Here is a 19,676-nt window from a genome sequence, read left to right as displayed (position 1 = left end):
TAAGTAGTGTGTAAGCTTAGGGACTGATGACCTTAGCAGTTAAGTCCCGTAAGATTTCACACACATTTGAACATTTTTGAACACACCAGAGTTCACAGTCCTACTGCTAGGTGGAATACAGATATTAGCGAGTGCACACTTCGATTTCATATTGTGTAAATTTTGTTGTTGTCAAGATTGTGCGAGTTTGACTCAAGCACTTCTCGGATTTCTAGGTGAATGCATTTCAAATGTACTGATGTAAACAAACTACTGTTGTTATTGGGTTGGTGCGCAGCTTTGTAACGTTTTTCCATAAGTTAATAGATACACATAACAGAGACTTTGGTCATCAGTAATATATTCATCTTCACTAATTACAGTCATCTTTCAACGCTGGGTTACCGGTAACTTTTCGATTCCGCAACTGAAGGAATCACGTGGTTTTGAGGCGAAGCACTCGTCCAGCCATCTGAGAATCACATTTTCATCCGGAAAGGAACTTCCCTGAAGGTAGTTCCATAGAGAGCGAAAAAAGTGAAACTATGACGGTGCAAGATCAGGTGAATAAGACGGTTGCGGAATGGCTTCCCAACGTAACTCCTGTACAGTGATTTTGACAGTCTAGCAGAATGCGGGCGGGCGTTGTCTTGAAGAAGCATCGCTTCACGCTGTCTTCAAGAACTACGTCTGCAAGACGTCTCAGTTGTTGACATTAAATGTCAACAGTGACGCTTACACCTCGGAGAAGCACTTCGTAGTACACCACACCGTCGCTGTTTCACCAGATGCGTAACACTAGGCGCACAGGTCTTTGTACCGGCAGTTGCCGCTTTGTTTGTGCTCAACGATTCCTTTCTTTTCCGTATGTTATTACAAAGACACCACTTTTCACCACCAGTAAAGATTGAGGATAGGAATGGTCTTCGTCGTTCAAGAGCCAATGGATGAATAGAGCATGCGGTCCCCATACACCCGATTTTCTAACTTTCCTCACTTCGTGCAATTGTACCACAATCGTGGAATGATCACACTTCATCACATTTGCAGTTCTCGAGTACACTAACGTGGATTATTATGGACTGGTACGTTGAAAAGATCATCAAACGCTGAAGGTCTTACTGAAAGTGGAGAGTCACTAATGTCAAAGCGATCCTCCTCAAAACGAGAAAACGATTTTGTTGCCGTGCTCTGTCCAATGGCATCATGTTCATAAATGGTGCAAATGTTTTTGCCTACCTCCGCTGCCTTCATCTCTCTGTTCCACGCAAACAGAAGCTTACGTCGGAAATGTTCCGATTTCTCCACTTCGCACTCAATTTTCTAGCTTCCGCAGCCCCTCTCACTAGCTCCGAATGACAAAATGACAATACCTAAACTCAAATTGAAACAGTTAACTACGCTCTGAAATACCTGGTCTGACATTCTTCAGATATTTTGCAACTAGGCGGCCGATAACAAGAATCGCAGCCCAAACTGGAGAAGCTGGCTGCAGAGCTCGGTATCTCGTCAACGTATCCGTGTTTATTTGGGTTCATGAGTAAATTAGAAGTAGATATCCTCGGAGTGCTGAAGCGACTTAAATCACTTAGTAAAAGCAAGTTTCCCGGTCCAGACTATATACAAATTAAGCTGTTTTCAGGTTATTCTGATGCAATATCTCCATATTTAACCATCATATACAACCGCTCGCTCGACGAAAGATCGGTACTCAAGACTGGAAACTTGCACAGATCACACCGATATTCAAGAAAGGCAATAGGAACAACCCACTAAATTACAGGCGCACATCATAAACGTTGATTGCAGCATGATTTTGGAACATATATTGTGTTGGAACATCATGAATTACTTCGAAGGGAACGGTCTATTGACACACAGTCAACATGGATTAACAAAACATCATAGTGAAACATTATTAGCTCTTTCCTCACGCGAATATTGAGAGCCATTGACAAGGAATTTCGAACTGATTCCATATTCCTCGATTTCCAGAAGGCTTTTGGCACTGTAGCACACAAGGGGCTTGTTGTGAAACTGTTAGCTTATGGAACATCGTCTCAGTTACGTGATTGGATCCGTGATTTCCTGTTAGAAAAGTCACAGTTCTTAATAACTGACGGAAAGTCGCCGAGTAAAACAGAAGTGATTACTGGCGTTGCTTATCTATATTAACGATTTAGCGGACAATATGAGCAGCCGTCTTAGGTTGTTTGCAGAAGATGCTGTCGTTTATCGTCTACTAACGTCATCAGAAGTTCAAAAGAAATTTCGAAACGATTCAGAAAGGATATCTGTAAGGTGAGAAAATTAGCAGTTTATGCTAAATTATGAAAAATGTGAGGTCATCCACATGAATGCTAAAAGGAATCCATTAAACTTCGGTTACACGATAAATCAGTCAAATCTAATGGCCTTAAGTTCAGCTAAACACCTAGGAATTAAAGTTACGAACAACATAAATTGGAAAGAACCATAAAGAATGTTGTGCAGAGGCGAAACGGAGACTGTGATTTATCGGCAGAAGACTTAAAAGATGCAATAGCTCTACCAAAGAGACTGTCTGTGCTATGCTCGTCCTCCCTCGTTTCGAGTACTGTTGCGCGGTGGGGGATACTTACCAGACAGTATTAACGGAGTTCAAAGAAGAGCACACGTTTTGTATTATCGAGAAATAGGTGAGAGAGTGTCACGGACATGATACAGGATTTGGTGTGTACGTCACTAAAACAAAAGCGTTTTCCGTTGCGGCGGAATCTTGACACGAAATTTCGATCGCCAACTTTCTACTCCGAATCAGAAAATATTTTGTTCACCCGGACCTACGTAGGGAGAAACAATCATGACAATAAAATGATGGAAATCGGAGCTCGCTCGGAAAGATATAGGTGTTTGTTTTCTCCGTGTGCTATTCGAGATAGTAATAACATAGAATTATTGTGAAGATGGTTCGATGAACACTCTGCGAGACTCTTAAGTGTGACTTGCAGAGTATCGATGTAGATGTAGACTACTGGCCATTAAAATTACTACACCAAGAAGAAATGCAGATGATAAACGGGTATTCAGTGGACAAATATATTATACTAGAACTGACATTAGATTACATTTTCAAGCATTTTGTGTGCATAGACCCTGAGAAATCAGTACCCAGAACAACCACCTCTGGCCGTAATAACGGCCTTGATACGCCTGGGCATTGAGTCAAACAGAGCTTGGATGGCGTGTACAGGTACAGTTGCCTATGCAGCTTCACGACGATACCACAGTTCATCGATTGTAGTGAAAGGCGTATTGTGACGAGCCAGTTGCTCGGCCACCATACACCAGACGTTTTCAATTGGTGAGAGACCTGGAGAATGTGCTGGCCAGGGCAGAAGTCGAACATTTTCTGTATCCAGCAAGGCCCGTACAGGACCTGCAAGATGCCGTCGTGCATTATCCTGCTGAAATGTAGGGTTTCGCAGGGATCGAATGAAGGGTAGAGCCACGGGTCGCAACACATCTGAAATGTAACGTCCACCGTTCAAAGTGCCGTCAATGCGAACAAGAGGTGACCGAGACGTGTAACCAATGGCTCCCCATACCATCACGCCGGGTGATACGCCAGTATGGCGACGACGAATACGCGCTTCCAATGTGCGTTCACCGGGTTGTCGCCAAACACGGATGAAACCATCATGATGCTGTAAACAGAACCTGGATTCATCTGAAAAAATGACGTTTTGCCGCCGGCCGAAGTAGCCGTGCGGTTAAAGCCGCTGCAGTCTGGAACCGCAAGACCGCTACGGTCGCAGGTTCGAATCCTGCCTCGGGCATCGATGTTTGTGATGTCCTTAGGTTAGTTAGGTTTAACTAGTTCTAAGTTCTAGGGGACTAATGACCTCAGCAGTTGAGTCCCATAGTGCTCAGAACCATTTGAACCATTTTTTTGACGTTTTGCCATTCGTGCACGCAGGTTCGTCGTTAAGTTTGTAAGTAGGCTGTTTATGTTTTCTTATTGGTAACGCCACGTAGCGCTCTATATGAAAAATCACTGGCTGTGCTATGTGCAGTCTGTGGGTAGTTTGCATTGTTGTCTGCCATTGTAGTGTTGGGCAGCGGCAGCTGGATGTGAACAGCGCGTAGCGTTGCGCAGTTGGAGGTGAGCCGCCAGCAGTGGTGGATGTAGGGAGAGAGATGGCGGAGTTTTGTAATTTGTCATGAACTGCTATATATATTATGACTTTTGATGATACTAAGGTAAATACATTGTTTGTTCTCTATTAATATCTTTCATTTGCTAACTATCCCTATCAGTAGTTAGTGCCTTCCGTAGTTTGAATCTTTTATTTAGCTGGCAGTAGTGGCGCTCGCTGTACTGCAGTAGTTCGAGTAATGAAGATTTTTGTGAGGTAAGTGATTTCTGAAAGGTATAGTTTAATGTTACTCAGGGCCATTCTTTTGCAGGGATTTTTGAAAGTCAGATTGCGTTGCGCTAAAAATATTGTATGTCAGTTTAAGCACAGTTTTGTATAATTGTTTAAAGGGGACGTTTCAAGTTCACCATAGCAGGCGCTTCTGTCTGTGAAGCAGCGTCAAGGGTAACCGCAGCCATGGTCTCCGAGCTGATAGTCCACGCTGCTGCAAACGTCGTCGAACTGTTCGTGCAGATGGTTGTTGTCTTGCAAACGTCCCCATCTGTTGACCCAGCGATCGAGACGTGGCTGCACGATCCGTTAGAGCCATGCGGATAAGATGCCTGTCATCTCGACTGCTAGGTATACGAGGCCGTTGGGATCCTGCACGGCGTTCCGTATTACCCCCCTGAACCCACCGATCCCAAATTCTGCTAACAGTCATTGGATCTCGACCAACGCGAGCAGCTATGTCGCGATACGATAAACCGCAATCGCGATAGGCTACAATCCGACCTTTATCAAAGTCGGAAACGTGATGGTACGCATTTCTCCTCCATCACAACAATGTTTCGCCAGCCACTGCAGGGCAACTGATGTTTGTGTATGAGAAATCGGTCGGAAACGTTCCGCATGTCAGCACGTTGTAGGTGTCGCCACTGGCGCCAACCTTGTGTGAATGCTCTGAAAAGATAATCGTTTGCACATCACAGCATGTTCTACCTGTCGGTTAAATTTCGCGTCTGTAGCATATCATCTTTCAAAAAATGGCTCTGAGCACTATGGGACTCAACTGCTGAGGTCATTAGTCCCCTAGAACTTAGAACTAGTTAAACCTAACTAACCTAAGGACATCACAAACATCCATGCCCGAGGCAGGATTCGAACCTGCGACCGTAGCGGACTTGCGGTTCCAGACTGCAGCGCCTTTAACCGCACGGCCACTTCGGCCGGCACGTCATCTTTGTGGTGTAGCGATTTTAATGGCCAGTAAGTAGTGTAGATGCAGATGTCGATTTTCACAAACAGTCGTTCAGTGAGTTTGACACATTTGAATGTGACAAAGGCTCCATTCCCGCCGACGCCTAGGAAGATTCTGCTCCGGTGACACGGTGACCGAGTCACGGGACGGGTCTGGAGTGTTCCAGACGACGGTTCCCTGGAGGCGCGTGGGTGGGTGCACGTGCCGGCGGCGGCGGGGTCGCACGCAGTAAAATTAGCACACAGGCGCCCAGCGCGGCGCGCATGCACACAGGACGCGGCTGTTTGTCGAGCAGGTCGCCGCGCAGGTTCACACGGGAAGGCGGCCGCTGCGGCCTTGGTAGCGGCTGGCTGCCGCGGGCCGCTGGCGGTCAGCTGCGCCACGCGCCGCCGCCGCCGGCCCTGCACCTGCAGGCGCTGCGCCGGCGCTCCTGTCATTCAGAACACTGACAGGCCAGCCGACGGAACGGGACACAAGTCAAGCCAACGTCACAGGGTGGCGGCCGGAAAAAGTCGACTTCTTTTATTACGGAATTCGAATCTACATACGAGAGTCACTCCAAAAGAAATGCACACATATTCATGCCATCGTCTAATGCTCTATGCTATAGGAGGATCCACACCATACCTAGACCGAGAGTCACGCGAACATTTACTACTTCCCACGCTGCGCAAAACGTATCTCGAAACCTTGTTCCACTAAGAGAGTCTTTCAGTTTCCCAAAGAGATGATAGTCACATGGAGCCTGGTCAGCACTGTATGGCGGGTGTTTCAGTGTTGTCCATCCGAGTTTTGTGATCGCTTACATGGTTTTTTGACTGACATGTGGCCGTGCATTGTCGTGAAACAGCAAAACATCCCGCTTTTGCCGATGTGGTCGAACGCTACTCAGTCGAGCTTGAAGTTTCTTCAGTGTCGTCACATAAGCATCAGAATTTTTGGTGGTTCTACTTGGCGTGATGTCCACAAGCAACAGTCCTTCGCAAACGAAAACACCGTAGCCATAACTTTTCCAGCAGAAGATGTGGTTTTGAATTTTTTTTTTCTTGGGTGAATTTGCATGTTGCCAGCTCAATGATTGCCTCTTCGTCCCTGGTGAAAAATGATGGAGCCATGTTTCATCACCTGTCACAATTCTTACAAGAAATTCATCTCCACCATTCTCGTACTGTTCCAAAAGTTCGCTGCATACCGTTTTTCTTGTTTCTTTGTCAGCCACTGTCAACATCCTGGGAACCCACCTGGCACAAACCTTTTTTAACGCCAACACTTTCAGTATTCTGCAACACTTCCTTCCCCTATCCCAACGTAGCGTGACAATTCGTTCACTGTGATGCGTCTGTCAGCAGTCACCAATTCGTTAACTCTCTGCACATTGTCTAGAGTGTGTGCAGTACGAGGCCTGCCGCTGCGAGGACAATCCTCAATATTGCCGTGCCCGCTTTCATCACGTAACCTGCTTGCCCACCTACTAACTGTACTGCGATCGACAGCAGCATCTCCATACACCTTTTTCAACCTCTTGTGGATGTTTTTCACTGTCTCGTTTTCACAGCACAGGAATTCTGTGACAGCACGTTGATTCTGACGAACGTCAAGTGTAGCAGCCGTCTTGAAGACATGCTGTGACGGTGCCACTCAGGGGAACTAAGTTTGAAAACAAGCGGGAAGGATGTATCTACACACTGTAAAACTTTCACACATGCAGAACGAAAACTGTATTTTTACGATAATAGTGTGCATTTATGTAAGTATGCAGGCTTTCGTGGCCGTTGTCACTGAAGTTAAAATCTTCTGGGTAATTAGGCCGCGTCATGTTTCTTCTAAAATGTTCGACGGTTCGACCCCTCTGCTGGGATCTTCGTCAGGATCTTCTGGTGTCCACTATTGCTAGAACACTCAGAGACGAGTGTCGCGTCCTCTTATAAAGGGGCAGATTTCGCGCGTTCATGTTGGAGAAGTGATAGCATTGGTTAAAATTGATATGACTACCATTGGTGGGCCATAGTCATAGGCTAATACAGAAGAAGGGGCGTTGGTAGCTCATCTCCTGTGGATACCATTGGCGGTCATCGTCATTGGATAGAAAGGCACTATTCCACACTATGCTGGAGAAGGGTTATTGGTTGAAATGACTGCTACCGCTATTGGTTGGTCGTCATCCGTGGCTAGATTCGAAACGGACAGAGCTAGAGAGGCGGGACGTTTACCCAGAATATTATTGTCCGCCGAGGCGATTTGCAGCGCGTTGTTTATACCGCTCACACACCGCGGCCGCGTATTTACTGCCTTGATGGCAGGGAGCCACGATGCCGGAAGCCTATAGCCGTCCTCTCTATTGAAATTAGATGCATTCTTAGGAATTTCAACCGCTTCTCGGACCTTTCTTCTATAAATGTCAGTTTCTTTAGCCAGTACACGTACGTTTTTAAAGTCGATGTCAGAGCCACAGTTCTCATGATGTTCCGCTACTGCCGATTTTGCACTTTGTTTTAGCATCAGGGCTGGAATATTAGCCAATGACTATGGCCCACCAATGGCAGCCATATGAATTTTAACCAATACTATCACTTCTCCAACATGAACGCGTAAAAACTCCTCCTTTATAAGAGGACGCGAACTCGTCTCTAAGTGTTCTAGCAATAGTGGACACCAGAAGATCCTGACGAAGATCCCAGCAGAGGGGTCGAAACGTCGAACATTTTAGAAGAAACATGACGCGGCCTAATTACCCAGAAGATTTTAACTTCAGTGACAATGGCCACGAAAGCCTGCATACTTACATAAATGCACACTATTATCGTAAAAATACAGTTTTCGTTCTGCATGTGTGAAAGTTTTACAGTGTGTAGATACATCCTTCCCGCTTGTTTTCAAACTTAGTTCAACCTGTTCCCCTGAGTGGCGCCGTCACAGCATGTCTTCAAGATGGCTGCTAAACTTGACGTTAGCCAGAAGCAACGTGCTGTCATAGAAATCCTGTGCTGTGAAAACGAGACAGTGGGAAATATCTACAAGAGGTTGAAAAAGGTGTATGGAGATGCTGCTGTCGATCGCAATACAGTTAGTGGGTGGGCAAGCAGGTTACGTGATGAAAGCGAGCACGGCAATATTGAGGATTGTCCTCGCAGCGGCAGGCCTCGTACTGCACACACTCCAGACAATGTGCAGAGAGTTAACGAATTTGTGACTGCTGATAGACGCATCACAGTGAACGAATTGTCACGTTACGTTGGTATAGGGGAAGGAAGTGTATGCAGAATACTGAAAGTGTTGGCGTTAAAAAAGGTTTGTGCCAGGTGGGTTCCCAGGATGTTGACAGTGGCTGACAAAGAAACAAGAAAAACGGTATGCAGCGAACTTTTGGAACAGTACGAGGATGGTGGAGGTGAATTTCTTGTAAGAATTGTGACAGGTGATGAAACATGGCTCCATTATTTTTCACCAGAGACGAAGAGGCGGTCAATGGAGTGGCAACATGCAAATTCACTCAAGAAAAAAAATTCCAAACCACACCTTCTGCTGGAAAAGTTATGGCTACAGTGTTTTTCGATTCCGAAGGACTCTTGGTTTTGGACATCATGCCAAGTGGAACCACCATAAATTCTTATGCATATGTGACGTGACTGAAGAAACTTCAAGCTCGACTGAGTCGTGTTCGACCACATCGGCAAAAACACGATGTTTTGCTGTTGCACGACAATGCACGGCCATATGTCAGTCAAAAAACCGTGGAAACGATCACAAAACTGGGATGGACAACACTGAAACATCCGCCTTCCAGTCCTGTCCTGGCTCCATGTGACTATCATCTCTTTGGGAAACTGAAAGACTCTCTTCGTGGAACAAGGCTTGAAGATGATGACTCCCTTGTGTACGCTGCCAAACAGTGGCTCCAACAGGTTGGATCAGAATTTTACTGTGCGGGTATACAGGCGCTGGTTCCAAGATGGCGTAAGGTAGTTGAGAGGGATGGAAATTATGTGGAGAAATGAAAATATTGTTCCTAAAGGATGTATCTACACACTGTAAAAGTTTCAAACAAGTAGAATAAAAGATGGATTTTTTAAAAAAAATAGTGTGCATTTCTTTTGGAGTGACCCTCGTACATTGAAGAATTATTCCTCAGAACACTGGGTGTATCAAAAGGAATCATCCGATTTTTTAAAAAATATTCATAACTATTATGTAATTTGAGATACATTATGTGCGTGAACAACGTACTGTTGGAAAGCGCAAACTCTCGAGTTTCAATTGGTTCCCGTTATGTAGCAGGAGTGTGCGCCCACTTCAGTTCTAGTAAAAATGGTGTCGGGACAACAATAACCTTTATGAGTTCTATGTTTCGCGCAGTGTGGGAAGTGGTAAATGTTCGCGTGACTTTCGTACTAGATATGGTGTGGATCCTCCTACAGCATGGAGCATTAGACGAGGTATGAATAATTCCGAGAAACAGGTCATTTGTGTAGAGGCAAATCGCCTGGGCCTACCCGAGTGTCTGACACAGGCGTCGATCGCATCCGCCGTAGTTTCGCAAGGAGTCCACAGAAATCCCATCGCCTTACAGCTCGTCAGCTCAGCATGCCCCAGATGTCCGTCTGGCGTGTGTTGCGTCAACGTTTGCACAGGAAACCGTACAAAATTCAGCTACTGCAACGTCTTGGTGAAGGTGACAAACAACAACGTGTGGAGTTCTGTAATTTCGTTCTTGGCAAGATGGAGGATGACAGTTTTCCTCCACACGTAATGTGAGAATATGAGGTACGGAACAACCACATGAAGTTGCACATCATGAGAGGGACTCTCCAAAATTTAATGTCTTTTGTGCAGTTTCACTGGAAAAGGTGTATGGTCCATTTTTCTTTGCTGAGAACACTGTTACAGGAAGCTCATATCTCGATGTGCTTGAGAACTTTCTTTTCCCACAGCTGGAGACTGATTCGAAAGACTTCATTTACCAACAGGATGGGGCACCGTCACACTGGCATCTAAAAGTGCGAGAATTTTAAATCAGAGTATTATTAAATGATGGGTTGGTCGCATCGGATCAAATGACTCAGCCTTACATTACTGGGTTTCAAGGTCATCGGACCTGACTGTATGTGATTATTTCTTGTGGATGTTTGTAAAAGACTCTCTTTTTCCACAGCAGCTGTGGAACCCGTAACTCAAGACATGCTCGCTCCAGTGTGGGACCAATTTTAATACCGCATTGACATATGACGTGCATCTCAAGGGGGGATATTGAACACTTATGAAAAGGTATGAAATAAAGTTTTTGAGTTTCCCGTTCACCAAAAAACAAAATTCATTGTACACTGTATTAGTTTCAGAAATATAGACGTGCCAAATCGGATGATTCTTTTCGCCCCCGTATTATGCCCGAACTCCAAAAAGTAACGATTGCGTGAGCGTTTGAAGGCGAGCATGCGCGGTAGGCACTCCTCGGAGCTAGAGAACCTGCTGCCACTAATCGGAATCAGTGCCATCACCGCTATTTATAACGATTTGAGAGAACCTGATTTACTAGAGCGTTATGAGGGCGGTTTTACTCAAAATGTGAACGAAAGTTTCAACAGTCTCATTTGGAGATACGCTCCAAAAATAGCACCCAGCCGAAGTGAAATTGTCAACACTGCTTCAAATTTGGACGTATGTAGGCCATACGGGATTAATGCACCTAGCAAAGGCCCTTCAGATCAAAATCGGCGGTTAAATGCGCCGATTCTGTCAAGACAGAGACGGCAGCATCGATGAGCTCAGCGAGGAGAAGGGCTTTGAGGACGAAAATGAGGGCTTATAACGTCAAAGTAGCAGAAAGCGGTCACCCACTAGCCAGTGTGATAGTTATTATGGACCAGGCATCGATGATATCCCGTATCAAGCTTTGTCCCTCTCTTTATACGATAACTATTTGTCACTCTTTAAACGTGTTTTCTCAAAACAATGTTTTTCGACACGGTTATCGTCGTCCACGCTACAGTTTCATCTGATTTTAATCATTTTTGGTCTTCCTTGAAGAAAATTGAATTCCGTTCTGTTCATCATAGCCGATTTTCTTACGTTGATATTTCATAATTTTTGACGGCCAAAAAAGAGTCCAAAAACGGTAATATTTTTCAAATATCTTTAATTTCGCCACAAAAATTTTGTTTTGCAAATCTCTACGATGAACTAAAATTGCAGATGTAAGGATCAGGGCAATACGTTAATTTCGTGTTTCAGATAACCACAACCGAAGTTACAACGACAACCGTCGATCTACCTCCTTTCAGAGCTGCCTCGGCAAAACCTCAATCACACAGTGAAGATATTAATATTTTTCAATTAAAAAATACCAATAAAAACTTCAGTGTATGCTCTACTTTTTGCACCAAACCCCATTTGTCTACTACATTAAAATACGGAGAAAAAAGAAATCCTGGATTTGAGCAATACACTCCTGGAAATTGAAATAAGAACACCGTGAATTCATTGTCCCAGGAAGGGGAAACTTTATTGACACATTCCTGGGGTCAGATACATCACATGATCACACTGACAGAACCACAGGCACATACACACAGGCAACAGAGCATGCACAATGTCGGCACTAGTACAGTGTATATCCACCTTTCGCAGCAATGCAGGCTGCTATTCTCCCATGGAGACGATCGTAGAGATGCTGGATGTAGTCCTGTGGAACGGCTTGCCATGCCATTTCCACCTGGCACCTCAGTTGGACCAGCGTTCGTGCTGAACGTGCAGACCGCGTGAGACGACGCTTCATCCAGTCCCAAACATGCTCAATGGGGGACAGATCCGGAGATCTTGCTGGCCAGGGTAGTTAACTTACACCTTCTAGAGCACGTTGGGTGGCACGGGATACATGCGGACGTGCATTGTCCTGTTGGAACAGCAAGTTCCCTTGCCGGTCTAGAATGGTAGAACGATGGGTTCGATGACGGTTTGGATGTACCGTGCACTATTCAGTGTCCCCTCGACGATCACCAGTGGTGTACGGCCAGTGTAGGAGATCGCTCCCCACACCATGATGCCGGGTGTTGGCCCTGTGTGCCTCGGTCGTATGCAGTCCTGATTGTGGCACTCACCTGCACGGCGCCAAACACGCATACGACCAACATTGGCACCAAGGCAGAAGCGACTCTCATCGCTGAAGACGACACGTCTCCATTCATCCCTCCATTCACGCCTGTCGCGACACCACTGGAGGCGGGCTGCACGATGTTGGGGCGTGAGCGGAAGACGGCCTAACGGTGTGCGGGACCGTAGCCCAGCTTCATGGAGACGGTTGCGAATGGTCCTCGCCGATACCCCAGGAGCAACAGTGTCCCTAATTTGCTGGGAAGTGGCGGTGCGGTCCCCTACGGCACTGCGTAGGATCCTACGGTCTTGGCGTGCATCCGTGCGTCGCTGCGGTCCGGTCCCAGGTCGACGGGCACGTGCACCTTCCGCTGACCACTGGCGACAACATCGATGTACTGTGGAGACCTCACGCCCCACGTGTTGAGCAATTCGGCGGTACGTCCACCCGGCCTCCCGCATGCCCACTATACGCCCTCGCTCAAAGTCCGTCAACTGCACATACGGTTCACGTCCACGCTGTCGCGGCATGCTACCAGTGTTAAAGACTGCGATGGAGCTCCGTATGCCACGGCAAACTGGCTGACACTGACGGCGGCGGTGCACAAATGCTAGCGCCATTCGACGGCCAACACCGCGGTTCCTGGTGTGTCCGCTGTGCCGTGCGTGTGATCATTGCTTGTACAGCCCTCTCGCAGTGTCCGGAGCAAGTATGGTGGGTCTGACACACCGGTGTCAATGTGTTCTTTTTTCCATTTCCAGGAGTGTATTTTCGTCCGTCACCCCGTCGTTCTCCCTTGAATGTCGTCAGAAGTAGCAGTACAACGGAACGCCACTACCACGTCAAACCAACGTCGCAGTTGTGCTACCCGCCATTTAAAACTATCGGTAAACACTTCCAAATCGTCGAAAGCTAATTATGAGAAACACCACCAATTAGTTTTATGGACATTGTATGGAGGACAACGACCCTCTCTTTTCTATTATTAAACAGCTAAGGCGATATCTTTTACAATCTGTTTGTAATGCCGACCATGCTGTGACCTAACAGACTGTATGTAAGACGCAGTAACATGTTGATCGTCTATTCTAGGAAAGTATCTTCTATGTTATATTAACAGCAAGTCACAACGTGACGCATAGCACTTCTCTTGTAGTGTCTACCAATTGAGTTCGATGAGCATTTCGGTTACACTTTCGCCCTTATTAAACGAGCCCGTGACGAAACGCACTCTCTTCTTGGGTCTTCTCTGTTTCGTCTATCACTGGTAAGGTCCCCGACGGAGGACTAATATTCAGCTATCGGTGGTAGGAGGGTTTTCCAAGCTACCTAGCCGGCCGGTGTGGCCGTGCGGTTCTAGGCACTTCAGTCTGGAACCGCGTGACCGCTACGGTCGCAGGTTCGAATCCTGCTTCGGGCATGGATGTGTGTGATGTCCTTAGGTTAGTTAGGTTTAAGTAGTTCTAAGTTCTAGGGGACTGATGACCACAGATGTCAAGTCCCATAGTGCTCAGAGCCAAGCTACCTCCCGCACTACGTTTCAAGAGAATTCCTTCAGTGAATCTCTGCCACGAATATTTCGTATGTACGCTGTTCTGGAGCCTTTACAAATTGGGTGAAATACATGCTACTGTAATAATAATCAACTAGTGCTAATGTCTTGTATTTTATTTAATGCTGCCAGTTTCGAGCTATAGTTCATTCTCAAGTGGTACCTAGATACAATCAAGCTATTATCACCACTTACATACAATTTTTGATTGTATCATAATTTTTATCGTCTTAAATGCTACATTTGAAATATCATGTGCCTTTGTTTTGTCATATTTCTGCATAGTTGTTACATTATCGGTTTTTCTTTCAGAGATATCGGTCCCCGCTAAATTTATACATTTGATGAAAATTGATTTGTATAGTATGCAGAATTTAAGATTTCATTTTATTCTAAATTATCTGTCATCGATAAATAATTTTGACAAAGTTCTGAATATACTTTCTATTTATAGGTTCTGTTTGTTCATTTGAGATGTTATTCGAATTTTTTGACAAATGTGAACGGACTTCTTTTTCTTCCAAGATGCTCATGTGACTTCCTTGTAGGGCTCTACGAATAATGGGAAGACTAGTATTTACTGCTGCTGTTGAGTTTTGACTTTCTCGAAGACGCATACTAAATGCTGAGAGATTGTTTCCACTTTTACATATGATGCTAATTTTATATATACATATACAGTAGCTGAGTACCTGACATTGCCAGAGCATGTATCTATTCCAGTGTTTTACTACTCCATCTCCTGTTTCACCTCCACCCAGTCTATATCCTCCACCCCCTCTCTCTGTCCACCTCCTCTACCCCACATTCTTCGTCCGTCTCCTACTACTCACCTGCTCCTTCCCCACTATCCATCTGCTGTTTTCCCCTCCGTCAGTTCCTCCTTACCCCTCTCTCCATCTCCTCTTCTCCCCTCAAATTCCATCTCCCGCTCCCCTTCTCTTTTTCCATCCTCTCCTCTTTCCTTTCTATGTTGTTCTCCTCCTCGCCCTCTCCCCGTCGATATCGTACCCACTCTGCGTTTTCCATCTCCTCCCACCCCTTCTTTCTCGAAGGATCAGCCCTACTCCTATAGAAGGATGGTGGTTCTTACCGCCACAGTATATCTTTCCAGATCATAACCAGTACGTGTACGACATTTGATTCAAGTCGTTCCCGGGGTTTAGGATGAGCTGTTTGTACCCGTTACTTTGTCCACTTGAACGCATGTCAAACATATTTCACATCTATTTAACATGGTGCTGGGGCGTGTGCTCCAGGTGCCGTCTCCACGGGCACTGTTCTCCGAAAGGCGAAAAAATGAAGAAAAGGGCATGAAAAGAGGAAGTGAGAAGGCTAAGTATGAGGGGAAAGAAGACAAAGTAATAGGAGAAGAAGAAGGTAAGGGATTGGAGAGAACTAAAATGAGAAGAGGGGAAAAGGTGAGGACATTTGGATGAGCCTGAATTGGGTTCCCTACCCCTCGCTGGTACAGAGATAGCTGTTTCTTGAGCCACTCTTGCCATGGCAAGTGAGCCAACCCAACAGAGGTTTCAAGAGTACTATTTTGCGTTTACCGGTTTGTCTGACACGGCTTTACATCGATCGCGATTGAAACAATGCGTTATGTTGGATTCTGTGTTGATCCACGGTTTTGAATTGAATAGTACAAAAAATAACTATAGAAATGTAATTCACTGTGAAGTCGTGTTGGTTTCAAGAAACGAATAAACAGGTTGAGGAGAGATGAGGGTTAAAGAGGTCAGATAGAGCGTATCCGAAGTTCGCTCCGTACGCCACTGCTTCTGGGTCTCGTGGATAACTTGGCTCCCTGGATTTGACACTTCTAATTCGTCCAATGGCTCGTATTCGATGTCTGTTTGTCTGGATGCTTGCAGACGTGTGGGCGCAGTAGCTCAGCGACCTGCCGACGCACAGCCTCTGTTTGCGGCAGTGTCACGCGCTGTACGCGGCCGCTCGCTGCCGGGCTGGCCCGGGCGCCCCGCCGAGTCGCCGGCCCGTGCGCTATTACAGGCCGGCGCTATCTCGCGCCGCATCGCCTTCAATTACCGGGTATCCCGCGCCGGCCGCAGCCGGCTCGCTCAGATTGTTTGCCCCTCTGGCTGCCGCCCGCTCGCGATACACAAGCTGGCGGCGCGTCATTATTTCTAAACGCGCTGTGTTGCGGCTCGCGGTCGCCACCGTTTGATCTGCGGCGTTAACGATGACGTACAGCGGGCTGGGGGCGGAGCGAGGACCGGGCTACTGTGAGCCGTCCTTCGTGAAACGTGGTCAGCGCCTCCTGTGTTACCGGAGACTGGCTGTAAAAGGCACAGCAGCCCAATTCTAACTAGTGCGGTGGCCGTTAAAAATGCAACACCATGAAGGCGACAAACGACACACACGCACAAAGTGTTACACGCTTATACATAAATATCCAACGCTCATAGGCCCTGCAGACCACTCGTTGCTTCCACAAACTGCCTCCATTCGTAACTACTTTGTTCTCGCTTCCTCCAGAAGTCTTAAATCCCGAGGGCTGCCAGATCCTTCGCCAGGTTGTCCATCCAGCGCCACCTCGGTCGTTCTATGGGGGTCTGGTGTTTGGTTTCTCCTCAAATGCTTTCTTCACCTGTCTTCCCTGCGGTACATTGGCTGCCTGGCCTGCACGCTCGATTCTTCTTCTCTTCAACCTCCGTAATATCGCTGGTTCCTCCATCAAGAGGTAGACTCCTTAATTCTTCCTCCTCCTCTGTTCTCTTTTATCTAACATTGGTTCCAATATTCCTCATTACTCTCCTTTCAAATATTAACAGTTTTTTTCTTTTCTCCTTTAGTCCTGAGCCATGTTTCTGAAACATGAATAACTCATGAGCGTATCACTGAGTTATATTTTCTCATTTTAGTACTTCCCGATACTGTTTATAAGCTGAGCGTCTCCCTAAGGGAATTCGTGCGTTTCTGTGCGGCTGGTCCCGGCGGAGGTTCGAGTCCTCCCTCGGGCATGGGTGCGTGTGTTTGTCCTTAGGATAATTTAGGTTAAGTAGTGTGTAACCTTAGGGACTGATGACCTTTGCAGTAAAGTGCCATAAGATTTCACACACATTTGGACATTTTTTGAATTCATACATTTCACTCCCACTGCTATTCTTTCATTGATATCCATTTCTATGCTGTTGTTGCCGGGCAAACCAAGAACCCAAGTATTTTAAGCGATGACATTTCTTGAACTTGGTGCCATCTACTCAAGAAATTCTTGCTGTTCTTGTCTTCTTCCTAATTGCACGAACTCCTTTTTGTGTTGGTTCACCTTTAGCCTAAGCTTCTGTGCGTAGTAACCCATTTCCTGCTACACTTCTTTCAAGTCATAGTTTGATCCACTTAGCACAACTCTAACATCTGCATATGGGAGACAACTGAAATTGCCATCCACTGTACTCCAGCCTATTGATAGTGCGTATATTGCGATATTACTTTCTCCAAAATGACACTGCACAGAGCACATGAGAAAGCATCCCTTGTCTGACACCTACCGCGTTCTCGAACGTTTCTATCATGACCCCTCGGAAGCTCACTGCTGTCATTGACCCTCTGTACAAGTTTGCACCGTTGTTACCAGCTTCTCGGGGTTCTGAAGTACGCACTGCATTGCATAACTTTCCCTGTGAACGCTGCCATATGCACGTTGAAAATCGAGGAACAGATTATAGATATCTTGAACCCACTTCCATTGTTTTTCAAACAGCTGTCTCTGGGCGAGAACGTGATATATCGTCGATCGGTGTCGTCGAGAGTCAGAGTGGTATTGCTGTATGTTGCTTTCTATGATTAGTTATGATTTTCTGAGGATAATGATAGACAGTGTCTTCTAGGTTACATTCAGCAAGCTAATGCCTCTGTAGTTACTCCATTCCATTTCGCTTCCCTTCTTGTACATCGGGCGTATTATGGCTAATTTCCATTATTTTGGCAACGTCTCATTGTTCCATATTAACAGAATCTCTAAGTTTAAGCTCTGACCTCCAGCCCGAATTGACTCTCCTGTTATTCGATCCTCCCTCGCGTCTTGTTGTTTCTGAGTCTTTTTATAGCATTCTTCACGTCGTCTTCACTCACTTCCCATTCTTCTTCGTCTTTCTGTTCTTCCGTGGCGTCATCAGGCAGCTTTTCATCTGGTGACTCAGGAGTTCTGGAAAGTAATCTCTCTGCAACTCTTTCATTCTTGTTTATCAAGTTGCCGTCCTTACTTTTACTGAAAACGGATGGGATCTCAAATCTACGTTTCCGATTTTTGATGCCTTGGAAAAATTGTCTTGAATTCTTGTTATGGCTGCTTCAACTTGTTCTAATAAAACATTCAGATATATTCTCTTCTCTGTTCTCAGGATTCACTTCGTCTCCCTTTTGTTATTGAGGGAATGTTACCCTTCCTGCGATATGAAATTGTCAGAATTTGTATGCAACATTCTAAGGTGCGTTGCTGTAACCCCATCTAAATTCTGTATATAATAGAACATTACGCACCGGGTTTCTCATTCACAAACTGCATATGAACGTTGGTTGCTTGTGAGGACATCATGTTATGCCTCGTGTAAGGAGGAGCAACGAGTGCCAACACGTGTTAGCCGTAGGATCGAAGCGTATTGAATCTGTGGTTTATCGTTCTGCAATACTGCTGCTCACGTTACAAGATCTCGGTGTCTCGGCGCAACTAGCGCTAGAGAGGACATACAGATCATTCGTTCGGCCATGCTGAATTGTACAGCCACGTCACATATCCTGTGACGCGAAATGAGTTTATTTGTAGCAAGACACATATCCACACAAACAGTGCGACTAAATCTGGAATAACATGGACTGTCTGCACGGCGATAATAGTTTCGGCTCCATCTGACTTAACAGCAAAGAGAGGCGCACAGACAGTAATGGCCCCAATATTGGAGCATCACGTCTTCTTTTCAGGTGAGTCCTAGTGTACGTGTGTGTATGTGTGTGTGTGTGTGTGTGTGTGTGTGTGTGTGTGTGTGTGTGTGTGTGTGGACACTTGGACGAAAATGATCGCTTCCAGATTACATTCATGATCATGATGCAGGTGTTCCATTGGATACCCAAAACTATCACGTACAGTTTGCATATCCGGTAATGTGGACAGCAGGCATTGTCTTTCTGACTTGTTAATAGCTGTGCCAGACTAAGAGCAACCAGAAAAGGGTTCCCAAGTCTACATGATGAGCAGGGGATCAGAATCAGAAAGCTCGATCTTTATTGTCATCGTCGTTTTGTCTCGCCAACATTTATCATCTCCATCATCACCGTCGTTATAATTTATCATCCACTGCTGTATATTGGCCTCTTCTAAACTTCTCCATGCATCACGACATCATATTTTCGCATCCAACTTTGTCGTGCCTACTTCTTTATGTCATCAATCCGTATTCTGTCGGGTCGTCCTCTAGGTCTCTTTTCGTGAGGAATCCAACACAGAATCTGCACCGCAATCTCCCATCATTTAGGCAGCTAATATGGAAATTGGTACTGTTGCCATTGTGGCTCGCGATCCTTGTGTTAGTTCGCGCCAAATCGCAAGGGAATTTGGCGTGAGCCAGAGCAGTGTTGTTCGTGTTCTGCATCGCCAGAAATATCATCCTTATCATATCAGTCTCCACCAAGAATTAACTGGTACAGATTGTATCCGTCGCATTG

The sequence above is a fragment of the Schistocerca serialis genome, chromosome 6 (genome assembly GCF_023864345.2).
Source record: "Schistocerca serialis cubense isolate TAMUIC-IGC-003099 chromosome 6, iqSchSeri2.2, whole genome shotgun sequence".
NCBI classification, from domain to species: Eukaryota; Metazoa; Arthropoda; class Insecta; order Orthoptera; family Acrididae; genus Schistocerca; species Schistocerca serialis.
The sequence above is the reverse complement of the archived record's forward strand: the minus strand, read 5'-3'. Positions refer to the sequence as shown.